Source organism: Mesoplodon mirus, assembly GCF_964341445.2.
Source record: "Mesoplodon mirus genome assembly, chromosome: 11".
Classification (NCBI taxonomy): Eukaryota; Metazoa; Chordata; class Mammalia; order Artiodactyla; family Ziphiidae; genus Mesoplodon; species Mesoplodon mirus.
Window position 1 is genome coordinate 99564263 of NC_138987.1, and position 6000 is coordinate 99570262.

General features: G+C 54.2%; 1 protein-coding gene across 1 annotated transcript in view; it reads right to left on the minus strand.

The window, feature by feature from the left end:
- TSPAN9 (tetraspanin 9) overlaps nucleotides 1-4632 on the minus strand; it is a 182130-nt gene extending 177498 nt beyond the window's left edge. Inside the window, exon 1 of the mRNA XM_082636553.1 lies at nucleotides 4552-4632. The gene's annotated coding sequence lies outside the window, so the exon portion shown is untranslated. The remainder of the gene's footprint in view (nucleotides 1-4551) is intronic.
- Between the last annotated feature and the right edge of the window lie 1368 nt (nucleotides 4633-6000).

Genomic DNA, 6000 nt, shown 5'->3' on the forward strand with positions numbered 1-6000 from the left:
GAAATTCCTTAGCTGGACATTTGAAGCCACCCATAATATGGTCACTGTCTATCTGTCCAGCCTTTTGTCCCTCTGGTTCCCCCCACACAACCCGCTCATTGGCCCAACTGAGCTATTCCAAACCCCAGCACTTTCTCAGTGCCATTCCTCAGGCTGGCCTTTCTTCCCTTCTGTAGAAATGCAAGCCACACTTCAAAGTTCGCATCAAACACCACCTGCTGCATGAGGTGGTCCTCTAGCATCAGGGTGATTTATCCCCCTGTTTGAAACCACATTCTACTCTCATAAGCTATTCACCTTATATTTTTAATTGTCTTTTTTTTGGGGGGGGGGCACACCACGTGGCATGCGGCATCTTAGTTCCCTGACCAGGGATTGAACCCATGCGCCTTGCAGTGGAAGCGCAGATTCTTAACCAGTGGACCACCAGGGAAGTCCCTGAATTGTCATTTTTTGAAGCCCTTTCTTAACGCTTTACTGCGTTTTATGCTCCATGAAGACAAGGACATTTACCATTTTCATTTTTGCATCATCAGAACTCAGCGCAGACTCTTGTACTAAGATATACATACTAAAGGATCACCCCAGGCAGTGCAGAAAAGCCAGGAGAGATGAAGACATAAAATGCCAAAGGGGTTCCAAGGAAAAGGAGGTTCTTTGGGGATGGGTGGCCAGGGAAGGCTCCAAGAAGGAGCTCAGACATGAGTAGGATCTTCAAAAGAGGGGAAGGAGGGAGGGGGGAGGAGTATTTCAGGAAGGTGGAACAGTATGAACTAAGGGACAAAGAAGGAACGAGCGAAGTGTGCTCGGAGATGAGTCTGGCTGGCACCGGGGGTCCCTGGGGGAAGGGGAGTGGGAGGTAAGGCTAGACAGGCTGGCCGGGATGGGTAGGGAGGATGTGGAGGGCCAGGCTAAGGCACCTGGATGAGATCCATTCCCTCGGTCCGTGGGATGCCCACCGCAGCAGGCCTGGGCCTTAATGGTAGAGGAAGTCCTATCCCCTCTTGTTAGTCTAGCCTCCAGCTAGGTTATAAATAACAGGCACCGTTTACTGAACACCTGCTGTGTCTGAGGCCCTAAGCTACGTGCTTCACATACATTATCTCACTGCTCCTTCCAACAGCCTTGAGAGCTCAGTATTGTTATCCTTGTTTTGCAAGCAGGAAACGAAAGCTCAAAGAGGTGAAGGCCCTTGCCCAGGCCTCAGCTGCTCACTCTTTTTTTTTTTTAAGTAATAAAAACTTTAATTAGCATTTATTATCTTCTAAAATCCATGGTTAGTTTCTTGCATATACTAACCAATTTAATCCTTATCTCTCTATAAAGTATGTACCACAATATGTACATTTTACGGTTTGGGAAATTGAGATGTAGAGAAGTTAAGTAACTTAACCAAAGCCATCCTCTAATAAATGGTGAGATCAGAATCTAAAGGAAAGCATCCTGCTGTTTGTAACTCATGACCACTGCCTAGTCTCACCTGCTCACTCTTTTACTGAACAATACGGCCGGTGCTAGAGGGCCCGTGCTGGAGTTACATTCACGGGGGTGAGGACTGGCACTCTGGTCAGCTACCCAGACTCGCCTTATTCACACCTCAAGGGCAACATTAATTAAGGACATAGTAGGAGCTTAATAAAGCACACGAAGTAGAATGGAGGTTGCCAGGGGCTGGGGGGAGGGGGAAATGGGGAGTTGTTTAATGGGTGTACAGCTTCAGTTTTGCAGACGAAAAAATTCTGGAGATCTGTTGCAGAACAATGTGAATATACTTCATGCAACCGAACTGTACATTTAAAAATGGTTATGATGGTCATTTGTGTCATGTGTTTTTTTGCCACAATTAAAAATAACAAATAGGAATTCCCTGTGGCGCAGTGGTTAAGAATCCACCTGCCAATGCAGGGGACACGGGTTCGAGCCCTGGTCCGGGAAGATCCCATATGCCGCAGAGCAACTAAGCCCATGCACCACAACTACTGAGCCTGTGCTCTAGAGTCCACGAGCTACAACTGCTGAGCCCGCGTGCCACAACTACTGAAACCTGTGAGCCTAGAGCCCATGCTCTGCAACGAGAAGCCACCACAGTGAGCAGCCCGTGCACCACAATGAAGAGTAGCCCCCGCCCGCCGCAACTAGTGAAAGCCCACACACAGTAACAAAGACCTAATGCAGCAAAAAATAGATAAATTTATTTTAAAAAAATAACAAATAAATAAAGTACCGTTATTAACTGACTGATTGGCTGCTGATAGCATTGTACACTGTTAAGATATCCAATGCTGAAAGAGACTCTAGAAATTTGTGTGTGTGTGTGTGGTACGCGGGCCTCTCACTGTTGTGGCCTCTCCCGCTGTGGAGCACAGGCTCCGGACGCGCAGGCTCAGAGGCCATGGCTCACGGTCCCAGCCGCTCCGCGGCATGTGGGATCTTCCCGGACCGGGGCACGAACCCACGTCCCCTGCATCGGCAGGCGGACTCTCAACCACTGCGCCACCAGGGAAGCCCCTAGAAATATTTTAACCCAATAACCCTCCAAAACAGAGAGCTGGTGAGTGGAGGTAACTTGCCCAGGGTTAGGTGATGTTAGGACTAAGGTCGGAGCCTAGGTCTCCCAGGCTCAGCAGTAAAGAACGGCAGAGGCAGCTGGGCGTAGTAGAAAACACAGCATAAGAGGTCAGAAGCCATGGGTTCAAGCTCTGCTTCTTCCACTTATGAGTTCTGTGACCTCAGAGAAGTCATTTATTCTTTCTTAGCCTCATTTTCCTAAACTATATGGAGACAATTAAAAATAACACATGCTTTACAACATTATGTGCGAATCAAAGAAAATTATATACAGCTAATGTGCAGAGAAAGCACTTGGCCAACTACAAATTACTTTATTTATTTATACTTTTTGGCTGTACAGCACAGCTTGTGGGACCTTAGTTTCCCCCTCCAGGGATCCAACCCACGCCCTCAGCAATGAAAGCGCGGAGTCATAACCACTGGACCACCGGGAAATCCCCTACAAATTACTTTATAAACACTAGTTACTGCTTTTCATATTAACTATCTGTTTATAGATTGAAAGATTAAAATCTGAATAAGTCAGACCAAAAAAACTCCCTCTCCATTCTGGTCCACTCTCAGCCGTTCCAGGCCTTGCACACAGCAAGTCTTCAATGAGTGAGTGTAGAACTGAATTACTCTTCAAGTTTTATCCACCTCAACCCTCTTCCTACCCTCACCCCACAACCCACAGCTCAGCTGCAACAGCCCTGCCAGGACCAGGCGGAGGGTAGGAAGCCAGTGTGAACCTCTGCCTCCCTGGCTGCATTCCTTAGCTAAATATAAATGATTTGTCCAGTCCATCGTTTGAAATTGTCCATAATACCTCTCCTCCCCTTCCCATTACTTAGGGTGACAAGCTGACTGCACATCTTTATAGCAGAACATACATACAATACATTCTCTATGGCTATTTTCAGCAAAGAGAGGGAAGCTGGCTGGTATACAGGGATCAGAGCATGAGTCCTCAGTTTTCTCCACTAGTCCAGGAAAGCTTCCTGGAGGAGGATACCTGAGTCACCCCAGGGAAGGGGACAGCTGCCTGTCAGAAGGGCATCCTGACATAATGAGTTTGGTTCTCCGAACCAAAGAAAGGTGAACTGCTGCGGTCTTATCCTTGTATGGGGGATGGGGAGGAAAGATCTACCCAGCCCGGGGGATCCCATACTTCCCCAGTGCTTCAAACCTCCCCAGACACTACAGGCATTTGGGAAAGAGGTTGAGAAGGGGCCAGTATCTTTTTCAAAAACAGGCGATCCAAGACTCCAGTTCTGAAATACACGAGTACAAATACGGCTCTCGGTAAGGAGGCAGTTTCTTGTTTGGACTTTTTCTTTCTTTTTTTTTTTTTTAACCACAACAAAGTTTTTTAAAGTCCCAAACTTGGATGCACAGATGGACTACATCTCGGACCTCGGGGCGTGCCAAAGCCCTGTCACTCTGAGTACCGATCTGCCAGCGGTGGCTCAAGGAGTGGTCGGGGTGCCGGGGGGCTGCAGTTAGTATCCCAGCCCTGCCCGAGCCCCCGGCCCTGCCTGGGGGCGCTGTATGGACCTCCCCCAGCCGGTCCACTGGCTCACACAGTCAGAAACCCTTGACAGCTCCGGGGCTCCCCCTTTCTGCTGCATCCTACAGACCCCCATCCCTTCGCCTGGGATTCCGCCGTCCACTCCCGCAGCCGCATTTCCAAAAGGTCTTCCTCGAAACCTCTCCCCTTGCAGACCCCTCTTCGCCCCGCTACCGGGCACCGCGCACACCGTCCCCTTCGGGCCTCCCGCCCCCTCACAGGGCGCTGACCCCACCCCTTCCTCAGCTCGCCCACTGCCGCCCCCCGACACCCCTCCCAGGGGCGCCCCGGGCCGCTCGCCCCTCCGGGGACCGGGTCGGGGGCTTGCGGGCCCGCGGGCCCGCCTCCAGCCGGCCGGGGCCCGTAACCCCGCACGCTCCCGAGCCTTCGGCTCGCGGCCCGCCGCCCCACCCGCCCCGGGCCGCACTCACCGAGCTCCCAGGAATGCGGGATCCAGCTCTCTCGCCCTCGCGCGCCGCCGCCGCCACAGCAGCAGCCAGCGGAAACAGGGGGCGGGGCCTGCCCTGGACCGCGAGGCCGCGGGGCGGGGCGAGGCCGCGGGGCGGGGCGAGGCCGCGGGGCGGGGCGAGGCCGCGGGGCGGGGCGAGGCCGCGGGGCGGGGCCGGTCGAGGGGGCGGGGCCGGCCCGGGAACTGGGAGGCCGTGGGGGCCTGATCCGCCGCCCGAGGGTTGGGGGCGGGGACTAAAGCCGGGAGCTGGCGTGGGCACTGCGGGCGGGACATCGGGTAGGGAAGGGGTCTGCGAGGCTGAGGACGGGGACTGGGGCCGGGGGCCTCCAGCACCCCCTGGCCGGATCCCCAGCGTTGGAGCTGGAGGGACCCACGGGCAGGCCAAGGCCGTGCTGGGCGCGGGCGTCCCGGGCCAGATGTGGCTGCCCTCCGGAAGCCTTCCTCCCTCCCCGCCGCCTGGATCGGCCGCTCCTCCGGGGCGCTGGTACGACCCCTGCCCCTGCCCCAGGGGCTAGAGCCGCAGCAGGACCAGAGTGTCTGGGGTGGTCAGGGCCTGGGAGTTCACACCCCTGCTCTCGGCGACCAGACACAGGCCCAAAGCCGTCCGGTCCCGGCCAGGGTCGCAGCCTTGCCTCTGTGGCCTCCCACCTGCCCGCACACCTAGGCAGGCCTTCCCTGGCTGTGTATTAGGGACCGCCTGCCCGGAGAGGCTGTTGGAGGACCCGCTGTCCACCTCCCTAGAGTAACGGCCTCCAAGTGCTGATAAAGGGCACCTGCGTCCGGAGGACCTGAACTGCAGTGGGACAAACTCAGGTTACGCGTCTCCCGCCCAGGGCTTCCTATAGGCCTTCCTTTCTGGGCCTGGACTCTCTTCCAAAGTGACCACTGAACAGCCACCTCTCCTCTGCTTCATTACTGTCATGGAAATGTGTTCTGTGCTTCCCACCTGCACCATCCTGCATTAAGTATGATTGGAGACAAAGTTTTTTAACCTGACATCACCAGGGTCCCCTTGTCCTTTCCCAGTTGGATGGCAGTTTCTGCTCATCTCTTGGGCCCCCTCCTCTCATACACACACAATCTTGTTTTTGTCTATTAGACTTAACCCAATAATCCACCCCCTCTGACTCCCCTTTCTTTCCTTCCAACCCTTCTCCAATGCCCCCCATAAAGTCTTCCCAGGCTGACCCCCTCTACCCCCAAGCCCCATTCTCTCCAGTCACTGTGGAGCCCTTACCATATGCAGCTAACCCTGCCCAGCTTCCAGAAGAGGAAAGTGAGACCCAGAGAAGGAAAGGGATTTGCTTGTGATGTCCGCTGTGGGAGTCATCTTACTGTAAAAACACTGGGAGGCAACCTCACGTGGTAGGACAGGGCTTTGGAGCCAGCCAGACCTGGGACTGAACTCTGG